Source organism: Haliotis cracherodii, unplaced genomic scaffold (genome assembly GCF_022045235.1).
Source record: "Haliotis cracherodii isolate W230 unplaced genomic scaffold, xgHalCrac1.p SCAF_5, whole genome shotgun sequence".
Classification (NCBI taxonomy): domain Eukaryota; kingdom Metazoa; phylum Mollusca; class Gastropoda; order Lepetellida; family Haliotidae; genus Haliotis; species Haliotis cracherodii.
In genome coordinates, this window is record NW_027266308.1 from 45,174,872 (window position 1) to 45,190,468 (window position 15,597).

General features: G+C 38.6%; 1 protein-coding gene across 1 annotated transcript in view; it reads left to right on the forward strand.

The window, feature by feature from the left end:
- Nucleotides 1–9,292: 9,292 nt before the first annotated feature.
- The window catches only part of LOC139444216 (delta-like protein D), a 154,754-nt gene continuing 148,449 nt past the window's right edge, over nucleotides 9,293–15,597 (forward strand). Inside the window, exon 1 of the mRNA XM_071225132.1 lies at nucleotides 9,293–9,879. The gene's annotated coding sequence lies outside the window, so the exon portion shown is untranslated. The remainder of the gene's footprint in view (nucleotides 9,880–15,597) is intronic.

Consider the following 15,597-nt stretch of genomic DNA (forward strand, 5'->3'; position numbering starts at 1 on the left):
TGAATTTGCATAAATTTGCTAATGAATATACTGCTATCCATGGTCTGATAATGGAGGAAATCCCAACAAGAGCTGTCTTTTGTACCTTGATTTACTGGAGCACCATATATATGTGTCCTTCTCCTATCCTTTATTGTTTTCTAATGAAGTTGTTCTCACTGACCCCAGCCATGGTATCCAAAAGCTTTATATGATCCTACTTTCGTAATATGCGTGTACAAGTGTCTTGAGATACCAAGAAAAGACTTCAGCTACTGGCCGTTCTGGGAAATCAAACCTGGGTCTTTGGCATGATGAGCAAACACTTTAACCATTAGGCTTCCCTTACCTCTCTTTCAGTCACACAGGGTATAGTATATTCATTACTAACTATTAATGAAGTTAATATTTCCAGTACTTTTGTATGATGTCATTATTGTACTTCTGCTCAAGAGAATCAAGATGAGTATGATGGTTGACATTCTGTTCATGTCATTATTTGATTAAAGCATGAATCCTCTGGCATTATGGGAATTGGCAGCCAGAAATCTAAGGCACTGTATTGCATTGTGCATACAAAGTTTGGTTCAAATCTCAGATTCACCCTGATTATGTTTCCAGGCTTGTCAACACCATACCCATGCCCGTGGGTTACGCCAAAGTAGTCAATGTCTAACACCTGAAGCTGACACACTGTGATATAAATTTAAAAACGGATCAAACTTGTGTTAACTCAATTCACCCTCTTGATCATGTGAAACTACCAGGTAGACTTATTTCTTGACTTATAAAGAAGTGAGTGAGTTTTAAGCCGCTTTTAGCAATATTCCAGCATTACCACGGCAGGGGACACCAGAAATGGGCTTCACTCATTGTACCCAGGTGGGGAATCGAACCCGCGTCTTCGGCGTGACAAGCAAACACTGTTAGTCACTAGGCTACCCCCCTCCTCATAAAGAAGGGAGGCAGGAAAGAGGAGAGACGTTAAACATACCCTCATAAAGATTCAAAGTGAGATTTCAATGTAATAAGAGAGAATTTTAACAGCTCGTAAAAATACAATAACAAAAACTCATTCACCTTTAAACTCAAACACAGATCTATTAAGGTTAATGCATTTTTAATTCAATCCACACCTATCATGACCTCCTGATAGCAGATATAAGAAGTGGATATCCCAGGAGAAACAGTGACGACAGACGGGTACGAAAGAGATGAATGTAAGCCTTTGGAGTATTTTTGCATTAGTAGTGATAAACAGCTCAAGTGCATTTCTTTTGTAGAACATACAAGTACTCAGTGAGGCATATCGTTTGAAGTTATTCGAGAGCATCTAGTCAGTGTATCAACCAATCAGCTGACATTAGAACACCTCGAACAGACAGTGTCTTCATTATCAGCTGAGAGACAGCTGGAAAGGTTCCAGTCCACTTTTTCCATGGTATCGTGACTGAGTGGTGCACTTGATGTACACCTTGTTTGCAAAATAATGTTGTTGCAAATTCAGAATTTGTGTGAAAATAAACATATTGGAGGGCGGTCTAGACATCAGAGAGCTAAGAATGCCCATGTGGCTTTGACGTACATTTAGTTGTTTTTAACACCTGTCAGAGATTGTGAGGGTTTGACTTACATGATCAATCATACGTTCAATTAGCGTGCTACAAGTGGTTGCAGAAGTAATTCTCATCAGAGCTCAAGGTGGGATCACACACAAAACAGGGAGAAGAAGAAAAGATGGATAAATGTTCAGTACTCGATTATCTCCTCACATACATCTGGATGTGTTAAAAAAATCTAAATAAAAATGAGCTTAGTTGCTATGTCCATTGTGAAATACTGGATTAAGATATTATAGAAAAGACCATTCTTTTGTGCAAGTTTTAATTGGGATCAAGTCGGATTAAAAAGTATTAAATGGTCATTTATCAGCTCTCGTCTTTTAAAATTATGTTAAGAACAGATTTGTTTAGATATTTTTTTAAATATGACAAGTCAATGGCGAATATACATCAGACTTTCCAAAATTTAGTTTACAGCTAACTCCAACCATAAATCTATCTTTCTTTAAATTCGGAAAAGCAGTTAATGTTTTAATCCACTTAATGCAGTGGTGTGATAGGTCAAAAATGGTACTATGTCACTGTAGCCCTCCTTGTTAGGTAGTCAATGGTTTAAGATTGACTGCATTGCTATTCTAATATTTATTTGATAAATACTGATGACAAAAGTATTAACAAATTTAAAGCAAGTGTAGCAGGACGTGGAGTCATCCCACAGATGACATCCTTACCTTGTCAGCTTGCTGACAGGGTTAACCTCTTTGGTCATGTGGACAAGGCGTCTGACCTTGGATCAAAAGGTCCGTGGTTTGAATCCCATCAAGGGATCCCATCAAGGTACTCGGAAATTTTATGGTCGCTACACAAGTAACTATCCAAAATATTTCTAAATCTCCAATAATGAATGTAATACTGAAGAACATTGTTGGACTGACTACACAACAGTTAAATTTACTTTACACAAAGTTTCAGCTCATGGCAGCCATACTGAAAATCAGATGCAAACGGCAAACCTGTCATCATTGGTGCAAACAAGTATGTGAAGTTTCAGCTTCAATGGTTCAGCAGATTCACAGAAGATTTTGTTTTCGTAAGGCAATGTACCGTATTTTCTTAAGTATAGTGCACACTTTCCCCAAAAAACATAGCTGTGTAGAAGGGTGTGTGCATTATACACGCAATAATGAGTTTTGATGTTTTTTTCCCCCAATGGAAAGACATTACAGTGAGCACGTAACACAAATTTGTACTGACCAAGTTTCTCATCATCCGTTCGTTTACTGGAATTTGCTGAAGGGGTACAGTGTAATTTTTTCTGCGCAAAATATTCAAATATTTCTTTTTTTCCAAAATACTGAATCCACTAGAGGGGGTGCGAATTATACTCAAGAAAATACAGTTTGAGATTATTTAGGTCAAAGTGCAAAGGTCAAATATAGGTCAAAATTTGAAATATCGCAAAACAATAGAACATACAGACTGTGTCCCACTACTAACTCCACATGTACCAAAATGCATAACATATTTAACAATTAACAAAAGTGATGGTGTCATGCCATAAGAAGTTTCAGCTTTTCTTTTCAAGGCCCAATTTTCAAATATCTAAAATGTATGGAACATATATATTGAGCGCCACTACTAACTATACATGCACCAAATTGAAATACATTTTAAACAAAAATTATGGAGTAATGACCACAAACAGTTTTTTTCAATATGGCTGCTGTGGAGGCCATATTAAAAAAATCAGATTTGAATCTCTTGAACGATATGTCAGGTGAGCTAAAACTGTATAACAAAAAATTTAAATAAGTTCAACCACACATCAAACCTTATGAAAAATAAGACAACATAAGAACATAAGATATCTTTTTAAAGAACAAAAACATATTTGGCAATGTCTTTTTTATTTAATAATTCTTCAAGAAATAGAAAAGTGTGAATCTGGCCTTACTTGAGACGCAGACAACATGACTGTGTAGATCGATGGCTATACATGCCATAAAATGTTTAAGAAATTCTCTTTCAAGATGTCATGTAGAAGTAAAGCTAAACTGGCATAAGATTTCTCTTCAGTCATTACTTTAAAAAAACTTTGATTCAGGTGACAACATGTTATTGTGTGTCCCAATCCTAGTGAGTGAGTGAGTGAGTGAGTGAGTGAGTGAGTGAGTGAGTGAGTGAGTGAGTGAGTGAGTGAGTGAGTGAGTGAGTGAGTGAGTGAGTGAGTGAGTGAGTGAGTGAGTGAGTGAGTGAGTAGGATTTTACACTTCGCAAAATTCTAGCAATATCATGGAAGGCAACACCAGAAATGGGGTCCACACATTGCACCCATGTGAAGAATCAGATCTGGGCCTTTGGCATGATGAGCAAACACTTTAACCACAAGGCTACCCCACCGCCCTTTCCTAACCTAAATGACAATACTCTTTATCAGACAACAAACACTGTAACATGCCGTAGAAATCTTCATGACAAATTTGTTGAGTAAGACATCAAACATCCTCCAATAACAGCCTATCCTTCTCAAGTTGTTATTTAGAAAAGGGAGTTTCAATGACCAAATGTTTAAAGCCAGGTTTAAGTTCCCCTTCCCTCTGCCTGCCCTGCAGGCCTGGAACCACTAGAGGTCTACTCAGTGTTCTGTCAGTCATCATCCTTGCTGGTGTTTGTGTAGATTCCTACAAGTGAGTGGAATCATTCTCAGGAGTATCAACCTCTAACTATAGCAGCCATCTATTTGTCTAAGAAGGTTGTCTTTTATCAAGCTAGTTCTCTGTTTTCACGGAGATGAGTATACAGGCGGGATGAGTCACTGTCCCCCACATGGAGCCCCCTCACAGAGCTTGTTGTCTGTATGAAGGTGAACACCTCACTCTCCATGTTAATCTCCCAATACCATGAACACTGCTGCCAAACCCAGCGTTTAACATACATTTGGTTCTTGATGGTGGAGGTGGTTATGAGATTTCTTTTCTTTCTAATGCGATGTTTTCATACTGGGAATATTACTGAATGCAAATGGAATGGAGGCCCCATTGGTTCTTTCTCTCTGGGAGGTTGGTATGGTCCTGCTGAGTTCGTCTTTGAATCGTGAAATTTGGATGGTGGAGTATTACAGAAATGCTATAAGAAGAAGTTCATCTGTCTGACACCTTTACTTTTGGAGAAGTGTCTCAGTGCCTATCAACAGTACAGGAAAAAACTTACTGTCTGGAGAGCAAATCAGGGGCCTTTGACCGTGACCCCTGTAACAAAACCACAAACTGCTGTTTTCTGTCTCTTTCATTCATCGTCTTCTTTGCATCACCACAGGGGTGTTTCTGTTGGTTGCTGTGGTAACACGTAGATATTATGGCTGATTGGGTGTGTGAGGTGTTGCTGGGTTAAGAAAACGAGAAGAACAGATTATCCAGGTGAGAAGTCTACGACCTTAACCAGGTGAGGCCAAATGGGAAGAAAGCTGGTTCACTTCAGCAACCAAAGTAGATAGATGTAGAGGGTTCACATGATGCATGAATCTTGCATGTTTCTTCGATTTTCATGCAAATGTCTTTATTTTTGACGAGTCCTATGGGATGCAACATTTTTAATAAGTCAGTACTAGATCCAATAATCACTCAAGGAACTATCATTTCATTTTTTCAATATTTTCATCAACTAAAATGTTCATGATGTTATTTGTGTTATCAATATCTAAAATAGCAGAATTGTGCTCATAACTCTCCAAACATTTTCTGAGAATCAGTTTTCATAGGCTAGGTGAAACCCTCAGTGTCTTCTATAGATATCACTTTGTAAATTGTCTGTTCTAATGAACTCATACATTACCGTATTGGACGTAATAAGCGCCCCGCTCTAATAAGTGCCCTCAGCGATATTTGCTAATATATTGGCTAGTGAACAATCCCAATTGGCACCCCTTCCGATTGATCAATGTACACAAGACTTATTTTTTCACGTATAATACGCAATCGTGTGTTATATATATGCACCCTTAATCATGGGCATTTACATTCTGGAACAATATATCTGTCGTACATAAACATTTCAGGCTGTCAGCATAAACCACGAAATATATCTTTCAACTCTAATTCTAATAAGAGCACCCTATTTCTAATTTTGAGAGCGCCCTGGGCACTTATTACGTCGAATACGGTAGTTACTCCACAAACATATCAATCATTTCACTGGGGTGTACTACTGAATGGGATGACTTTGTTGCCGTAAGTCTGCATAAAATAAATGTTTCTTGCCCACATTTTCTCAAAAGCGAGGAAACAGAAGTAGATCTTTTATATATTTTTAATGAAAAGAAGAGTGATAATGGAGGACATGTTTTATTTTCATGCCACCAAGATTACCAACAAACACAACTAGGCACACATAACACTTGGCTCTTTAGAACAATGTCAGTTGTCAAGCATTGTCCAAGAAACATTTCCTCTTTTAGCCTGAGATAATGCACCATTTGTTCCTATATATGAGTGAGTGAGTGAGTGAGTGAGTGAGTTGGGTTTAACGCCGCCTTTAACAGTATTCCAGTTATATCGCGGCGTGTCAGCTTAATGTGGGAGGAAAGCCCGAAGTGATGCAGGTCTCAGACGTTTACCACTTCTGGGAAACCCACGAGCACAGGTTTGGTGCTGACAAACCTAGAAACATAATTGGGGCGAACCAGGATTTGAACCCACAATCATAGGTTTCCGGTGTGCCCAAGGGACACAACTCTGCACAGCGAATTGGGCCACCCGTGCCCCCCTATACTTCAGAGGGAGATCCAGCATTTTGAAAAAGTGAACAGAAACTTGAGAGACTGACACAGACAAGAGGTGTGTGCCAGTGTACTGGGGCTGTTGATACATTGATTAATGAAACCATTCAGGATAGATACAGATACAGAATAACAAAGTACACAGAAAAACATGTAAGCCTTAATCTGGGTATTTCACAGTTGCTTCAGTTCCCTGAGGTCACACTTTATTATTATATGGTTTCCAGAATTTTTGCTAACCCTCAAGTTGGCAACAATAAAAATAAATATTGTGGTTCAAAATTACATATTTTTCATTTGTCATAAAGTTGTCATCATTTTGTGGAAAAATAAATCTGTTTAAAGTGCAGTGCACTATATAAACTATACTTACAGTCACTTATATATATGTTTACACCTGCCAAAGAAGACTTCATATATTAGGTATATTATTTATTGGCTAGGGCATATACATGGAATGCATTTTATTACATATTGCTAAAAAAGTTGAGCTATAATTTGTTCGATTTTTGTACTTGTATATCTTTTATTTTATATTCATCGAAGTTAGAGTGGTTAGGTAAAATAATAATTAAGAATATGTGGACTTAAGGAGGTGAGGTGAGGTGAGGTTAAATAGGGGTTAACATCACATTCAAGATTATTCCACTTATATAGCGATGTGCATGCACATTTGTCTATGTGGCTGCTTGTACTAGTCCAGACTATTGCCGATTTTATAGTGCTAGCCCACTGAGATACCATGCCGCAGTTTAACATTAATACCCCACTCAGATACAGTATACTGTCCTTGTTTTAGCCCCTTTATGCCGAGTGCCAGGCAGGGTAACAACAAGTACCAGCTTTTAACATCTTTGGTATGACGCGGCCGGGGATCGAACCCCCAACCTCCCGCTCTCCAGGCAGATGCTCTACCACTAGACCATGGAGGCGGTCGTGGACTTAATAATGTTTTGCTGGTCTTTGTTAAGAGTAGCTAACTTTTCTAAGATGGGTATTTCATAGTCTAAATGTTTCAATGTACTGTCCAAATAAAGAAGGGTGTGTTGAGCATTCGATTGTGGTTGCCCAGTCATCTGAGGCAGATCAATTCTCTGTGCAGAGTTGCCTCCCTGGCGACATAAGAAACCTATAATTATGGGTTCAAATCCCAGTTCGCCCTCATTTTGTTTCTGAGTTTGTCATGCCTGTGCTCATGGGTTCACAAACGTGGTAAACATCTGAGACCTGCATCACTTCAGGCTTTCCTCTCACATTAAGTTGGATATAACTGGAATACCATTCAAAGCAGCATCAAACCCAACTCACTCACTCTATCGTTCCACATGAACTTATCAACTACCATGCCAAAGTTACACTTTACTACAGAGGCATACAGGGAAATTATGCACTTTAACAGTTATGCATGAAAGTATAGTTAATAGTATTTATAGTATACAATATTTTAACCCCATTTTGATGGGAAAGAAAACATAAAACAATTATACAATTGTGCGTAACACCCACAAACCTGATGTTTATCTCTTAAAGTACATAATGCTTACCTTTCATGATAATGAATCTGAAATTGTTGTCGTTTAAGGATATATATAAAATAGTAACTAAAACTGATTACAGAGTGAGTGAGTGAGTGAGTGAGTGAGTGAGTGAGTTATGTTTATGGCTGCATCAGAAATGTCTCCACAATCCACAATTTCAACCTATAAACAAACTAAACTTTTTGGTATGAATCAAGAATAATCCAAACACACGTAGATAGTATGATTGCTTGAAATTGCATAAATCTAAAGGATTAGATGTGAGTTAACACTAAACCTTTTTGTCAGTATTACCACATTCATATTGTAAATGACATTTGAATTAAAGGAGTGTTCTGATAATTAAGGGATCAGAATCGACCTTAGCGGTACATTCAGTGATAGACACTGTATAGATATGTTACACGTGCCAGACAAAAACAAAGCAGTGCCTTATTCATACCACCCGAAACACTGAAAAATAATACCTCCTCAAAATCACCCTAACAGAATAAAATATTCATGCAAACATGCATGTGTATGAACTGAGGTAGACCTAGGTACAGGATTCCTTCCTAATTGTACATTATCAAGACCATAAACCAATCCTGATATGAAAAGCACACCTCTGCTTAATCAAGCATATGACTTCCTCAGGTGAATTACTTACTGATGATACAAAGAGCAGGTGTGAAACACTAAACGAGTTTGTAAGATAGATAAAAATAACTGTAATCAATACCTGTATCAAAGACCATACATACACACAAAACAGGACCATTATTTCAAGCTACCACTGGAGTAGAATAGTACAACACCAATAGAATAATTAATGAAGACATGAATATGAAAATGCTCCTGGAATTACTAATGCGTTGGATATATTCTAAGCATGGAATGTGTGTGCAGGGTGATTGCTGGTTTCACCAACTGAAGCTACATACACCACTGGCTATTCAACAATCCGTGTCAGTGTCCAGTTCATACACGCTTCATCCTAGAGGTTGATGTGCCTCAGTGGCTTCACCTCAGGTGCATAGTCCAAGCAATGGATCTGTTATTGGGCTCCATGTAAGCCCAGTCAAGTGTTTGATGAAGTCCTGGCATCGCTCACCTGGAGTACTGGGCGCCTAGCTCTGCTGGTTGACGTGAGTTATCTACCTGTTCCACGCAGACAGCTGAAGGCGGCCCTTACTCACAGCGGGCAAGCTTCACAACACTTTTATCTACACTGGGAAACTTTGTAGGGATAGAAGTTTTATACACTTACGACCAGCAGACTCCTCCTTACGCCATCCTGGGAATATAAGGATTTATCTCATGACGAGACGGATGTAATTACTTTTGCAAGATACACATTGCTAGAGAGAGTCGATATGTATGTACTTGTCTCGATTTCTTATCCAAACAGTGATTAGTTCTGTGAATAAACCTTAAGGAAAGCATAATTTGAGTGGATTGTGTAGTTTCAGCATTAAGATCTTATTTCTTTGACGACTGAAATGTGAACGTCTGCATTGTGGTCACGACTCGCATGTACTTACAGCTTTGTCACCGAAGAGGATTGTATGAATAGATGGGTTTATAACCCTTTGGATTCTGGTGATTGTGAACTGTGAATTTCTTCTATGGATTATTTGTGGATTTTATGTGTGTCCTAACTGTGTGGAACAATATCATTTCTTCTGCTGACTATTTTAACAAACTGCACCATAAATTGAGGTTTACCACTTGTCTAAAACTGTGGACTGTTTGCAGGCAAGGAATCTTTCTTGAACGGATTGTTATCCATTATTGGTGAAGTAGCGAGTCCACCTCAAGACATCAATTCAAACTGAATTATAAAACTACCTGACAAACAAACGAGAATTGAATTTTATGTGATGTAATGTAAACAGTATTGTTAATTGGAGAAACAAAAGCTAACAACAGCGTACAATAGATTGAAGGAAGTACAGTGTCGTCGGTGTGCAGTTTGTCACGCTAGGTGATCGCTCCACAGCGCACGCTTTCCCACGCTCTCTGGTCCCATCTACTTGCCAGCGAGGTAAGTAGAAATTACGCCAAGCACTGCCAAGGGGCACCTATGTAAAGAAGTCAACAGGCAGTGGACAGGTAGCCAAACATAGGCTGTAAATCTCTTTCATATCACTTATCACTGCTTATCAAAAGTGTATTTATCAACGTTTTACCTGAGAAGGCTGTTGGGAAAGCGAGACTTCAGAGCCCTATAGGTTTTATTTAGTATGCACACAGTCTTGAGAGCAGAAATCATGACCAGTACAAAGAACAGGGGTTACGATTAATGAGATGTTGTGTCGTGGAAATGAAACATGGTACGGAGGAAGAAGACACCGGTGTAGCTTACAGGATAAGGGCAGACGGAAATAGGAGACACATAAGTAAATATACTCCAGAAAACACCTTGTGGGCTATGCTTTTCCTTCAATTAGCAAATAAACAGTCTGGAGAGGGTCTACAAAATAATGAATTATGCAATGACATTAAGGGAAGGTGTAAGCACAGACACCTATGAGCTTTCTCACGCTTTGTGCCCTCTCCTGCCTCAGCTGGTCTCTCTCGACTCTGGTATAACCTGTTCTCAATTCAAGCCTCAACACCCTGCTTCTTGTCCGCTGCTACTCACATACATCAAGTAAACCTACACTGGCATTTTGAATAGCAGCTTGAAAAAGGTATACATAATAAACATATCAGTATTCTCCATTAAACTTGAAAAGAGCATTAGGTAGTCTGGAAACTGACAATACTACAGGTTTCACGCTGATGAATTGATTTAAAGCAGAGAAAACATAAAAGTTTCTTTATGGCTTGAGAAAATTTCAAGAGTATGATTAGTGTGTAAAAAGGGACTATCTTAATAATATCTGTCCCTTAAAACTGAAAGGAATCTCAATTGATGATAAATAATTCGCTAAATGAACATTTAATCATTCAGGATGACCCTTAAAATTATGATAACTATGACTAAAGGCTCATATCCACATCAATATTATCATGCAATTACAAATATTTATTATGTTGTTATAGAAAGCATGAATTTTGATTCTATAACCTTTATACACTTTTATATAGTATTTGAAGGTGAGATAAAAAGGAACATGTTCATGTGTTTTTATCATTTTAACCTCATAAACATAATCAGGCAGGATAAATCGGTCCTAGTTCATTATATTTTCAATAAAATTATTCAAAATGAGAACTGTAAAAAACTTTATGTAGCAAGGGCGGATCCAGCATTTTTAAAAGGGTGGTGTCCAAAATATACAAATCCTCTCAATTTCAATGCTTACAAGATACTACATTTGGTTTTAAACAGGTGGGGGGAAGACCCGGGTTCAATTTCTCAAAGGTACAGCGTGTGAAGCCCATTTCTGGTGTCTCCCACAATGATATTGCTAGCATGTTGCTAAATGTGACATAAAACCATACTCACTCATTTATTAAAAGTTTGTCAAAAGCAATAACAATCAAGAACTCCACATAATGAATGAGGGAATAATACAAATACCATGTTTGAATCAAGTTTGGAAATCCCATAAAGGTCTATATGTTATAGTACGCTTATCCTAGCAAGCAATTCTTTCCCACTGGCTATCTTAGGTGTCTTAAGTTGTCAAGTCAATTGCAAATAAATATAGACAGAGGTGAAGTGGTACACAAAATGACTTCCTCAGTTGTAAACACAAAGATACCCGAGATAGATAAACTGGCAACTATGGGAAATAGGGCAGTTCAGACTGATGTTGGTATATCATATGCTAGAAAACATATATCCCTACAGTTTGGAAACTGATTCATTGTGCTCCTGCTTGTGCATCGTGGTGTCGAACTGGACAAGAAGAGTCATCTGAGCAAATCATGATAACACACCCTGAGCAGCATCCTAATTAACTGAAATGAGGCTGGGTGGCATTGTATTTTTGCAGCATATCATAAAAAAGGAATTTGGTGCATTCCTTGTTTTAATTCCTATGCTTTCTGCAAATGCAAGTTAACAACTTCTGGAGAAGTTGAACCTTCTTAAGTTCTGTTCAGTCTCAGGGTGCTGTTGAACAAAGGATCTTAGCGCTAAGGTGATCGTAACTCTCATACCTTAACATAGGCCTACAACCGTCGGAGCACTAAGGTTGTTTTGTTCAATGGCACCCTGGTCAACAAATAGCATGAAGTAGGCAAGTGTCATGTGAGGTGCTTCTTGGTCCAGAGTAGAACGTGTCATACAAGGTTCTAGCAAACAACAAATATGTTAGAAGAGGATAGCGAAAAAAACAAACACTTGGGAGTGACGTGTTCTATGGGGTGAGAATACAGAAACAATAGTAAGAAAATGTTGGGACCATGGAACTTCAATCAGCATTGTCAGAATTGGTAAAAATACTAACTAGAACAAATATGACCTGAGCCATCTTCTAAAGCACTTATGTCGCAACGTATATGCACTGTGAGTGCCTGTACTAGTGCTGTTATTTTTAGTGCTAGCCCAATGAGATACCATGCTCCAGTTAACATAGATACCCCACTCAGACTCAGTATAATGACTATGAGCCAATCAGTCCTTGTTTTCTCCTAATGCCGAGCTCCAGGCACGGAAACAGCAACTACCTTCTTTTAACATCTTTTCATATGACACGGACAGGGATCAAACCACTGACCTTCTGCTCCCTGTGCAGACGTTCTATCCTCTAGACCATGGAGGCAGTCCCTTGAGAACAAACAGATAGCTCAAGTAGGCAACCATGTATACTATTCAACTTTTGATAAGGACCACACCTTTGCCAAAACAGGACTATTTTGATCCTTAGCAAAAGTTGAGAAGGATAATAGTATCTACCAAATTTGATGAAGACAGGGCATGTAATACTGACATGACCCTAATGCCATGGGCTCTGATATATCAGTGGAAAATGAGACATCGAGAATTTGCACCTGTCACCTTTTCTAACAAAGTTAAAGGTGGAACAGAATCAATGTTGGGAGAGATCTCAAAGCATCCCATATGGAAGAAGAGTCAGTCAGTGTTCATACAGATCAGGGGGCACGGGTGGCCCAGTTGTCTAAGGTGGCGCGATTCGCTGTGCAGAGTTGCGTCCCTTGGGCACGCCAAAAACCTATGATTGTGGGTTTGAATCCTGTTCGCCCAGATTATGTTTCCAGGTTTGTCAGCACCATACCCGTGCTCGTGGGTTTCATCGAAGTGGTAAACGTCTGAGACCTGCATCACTTCAGGCTTTCCTCCCACATTAAGCTGACACACCACGATATAACTGGAATACTGTTAAAAGAGGCGTTAAACCTAACTCACTCACTCACTCATACAGGTCAAACCATATTGCCAAGATACTCCTCATCAAGGGTGCGGGCTAGGGAGGAAAAACATTTGCTGGAAGTACTTCGCTCTGCTTCTTCTGGAATTGACAACCAGAAGCCAATCACTCCTCAGAGATTCTTTTGAAAACAAGGCCATGGTCTCATTATCGAGCAGATAGTCAAATGGAGCATATTGCCTGAGTCAAGCAGCAATGAAAATAATGTTTCCAGTTCTTTACCTTTGGTGAAGGTAATCCACCTGGCTCCATCCAGTCCACCTTCTGCTTTTCTCAGTAGAGCTGGGGCGGTCGGGTAGCCTAGTGGTTAAAGCGTTCGCTCGTCATGCCGAAGACCCGGGTTCTATTCCCGACATGGGTACAATGTGTGAAGCCCATTTCTGGTGTCCCCCGCCGTGATATTGCTGGAATAGTGCTAAAAGCGGCATAAAACCATACTCACTCACTCACTCACTCTCAGTAGAGCTGAATCGGGCCAAAGAGATACAGGAAAAAACCCTGCTAGAAAACGTTGCTTTTGGACAGCATACTAGACAATCTCTGTGGGTGAAGATCAAGGACACATGGGTTGTTGCAACAAATCCAGAAGCCGGTTGAGTTACTTCTTCCTACACTATGGGTATATCTTCCAAAAGCCCAGGTGACTCAACTGTGTCTTCACAAGTACTCTGAGAAAGTAAACTGGTAACAATGTGCCTTTCAAATCTAATTTAACAAACAAACAGTGTCTTGGGGCATTCATTTCATTGTCACTGGACAAGGAAGAGAGTCCAAAATAATGAAACCATCAATTTCAACCCCCAGAAATTACTGTTAGGTTACATGCATCATCACACAATCTAAAGGGTTGTAATCTGAAGTGACAGAGCAATATGTGATTGGGTTTGGTGATGAACAGATCCAGATTCGGATGAAAACCAAATTATGTATCTTTGTTACAGAAGCTAATATTTGTGAAACATTTGTTAAGAAACTACATGAAAGTACAAATAGACAACTACAGAATGAAGCAACTGAAGTTCTAATTCTTAATATAGTTTCACGATGCTTAAACACCAACAAATTCATGCATTACATGCTAATGACTATTACACTCCGTAAACCAACAGTTGGAGGCAATTAGCACAGGCAGCAACTGCAAATGAACACCTGCAAATGTCTATGTTTGAGAGTCTATCCTATTATTTTTAACAGTGTGAAATTCATTATTTAGTACTGTTGCTAAACCTGGAAAGGGTAGACTAGAAAAGAGGTTTGAAAAAAAATGTCTTTCATCTATGGCTCATTGCAAGTGTATTAGCCTGTAATTTTCATTTTAAATTATCACCTCATCAGAAGTCTATTTCACAGTAGCACCTTCTTTAGGTTCAGCTAATTCATCTACGTAAACTTAGTTGAAGGTAAACTGTGACGCCATTTTCAACAATACTCATAGTGTTTTAACAGAAATTTTTCTACAAGTACCTCATTCATTTTTAAGTCCATCAATTGTGTGTTAGACTTAAAGTAATTGTGATGATGATTTCTTTTCCCTCAGACTGCTTTCCTCACAACTCTTTATCTAACACTGAATGGTATGCTCATTCCCATTATCGTAGACCATAACACATTTTGATAATTGTGATTTTTCACTTATTTCTTTAATCTGTATACATATCGGGTTGAATGTTAAGGCCCGTCACTGTGATGGAATGAGTGTTTCAATATTTACTCTCAAATGAATAATATGCTCTTTAAAATCAAGGTAAAATTGAGTGAATGAGTGAGTATGGTTTTACGCCGCCTTTAGCAGTATTAATATTCCAGCAATATCACAGCTGGCTTCACACATTGAACCCATGTCAGGAATTGAACCCGGGTCTTTGGTATGACGAGCAAACACTTTAACCACAAGGGTACCGGACCGCCCTATTAATAAAAACCGTTTGTCTGTTTCTAATCCTTTTCCATTTGTGAATAACATAGCATCAGTATAGTTTCAATAATAGATATTATATCATATCATAAATACATAAATTATATACTACAATACCATGAATATTCGAACTGGTAGCGGTCGGGTAGCCTAGTGGTTAAAGCGTTCACTCGTCACGCTGAAGACCCGGGTTCGATTCCCGACATGGATACAATGTGTGAAGCCCATTTCTGGAGTCCCCCGCCGTGATATTGCTGGAATATTACTAAAACTGAGTAAAACCAAACTCACTCACTCACTCACTCGAATTGGTATTAATTTAGTATAATATTTGACAACATAGCCACAAAAATAGTTTTTTTCTTTCGGTACTTAAGAACGAGATAATCAAACACTACTATTTGATGTATGGGTTTGAATATCATTTGATGTGTTTGCAATTGGACAAAATGCACAAAAAGGTATATATTTTCTGATTTTGAGTTAATTTGAGGTTATAATG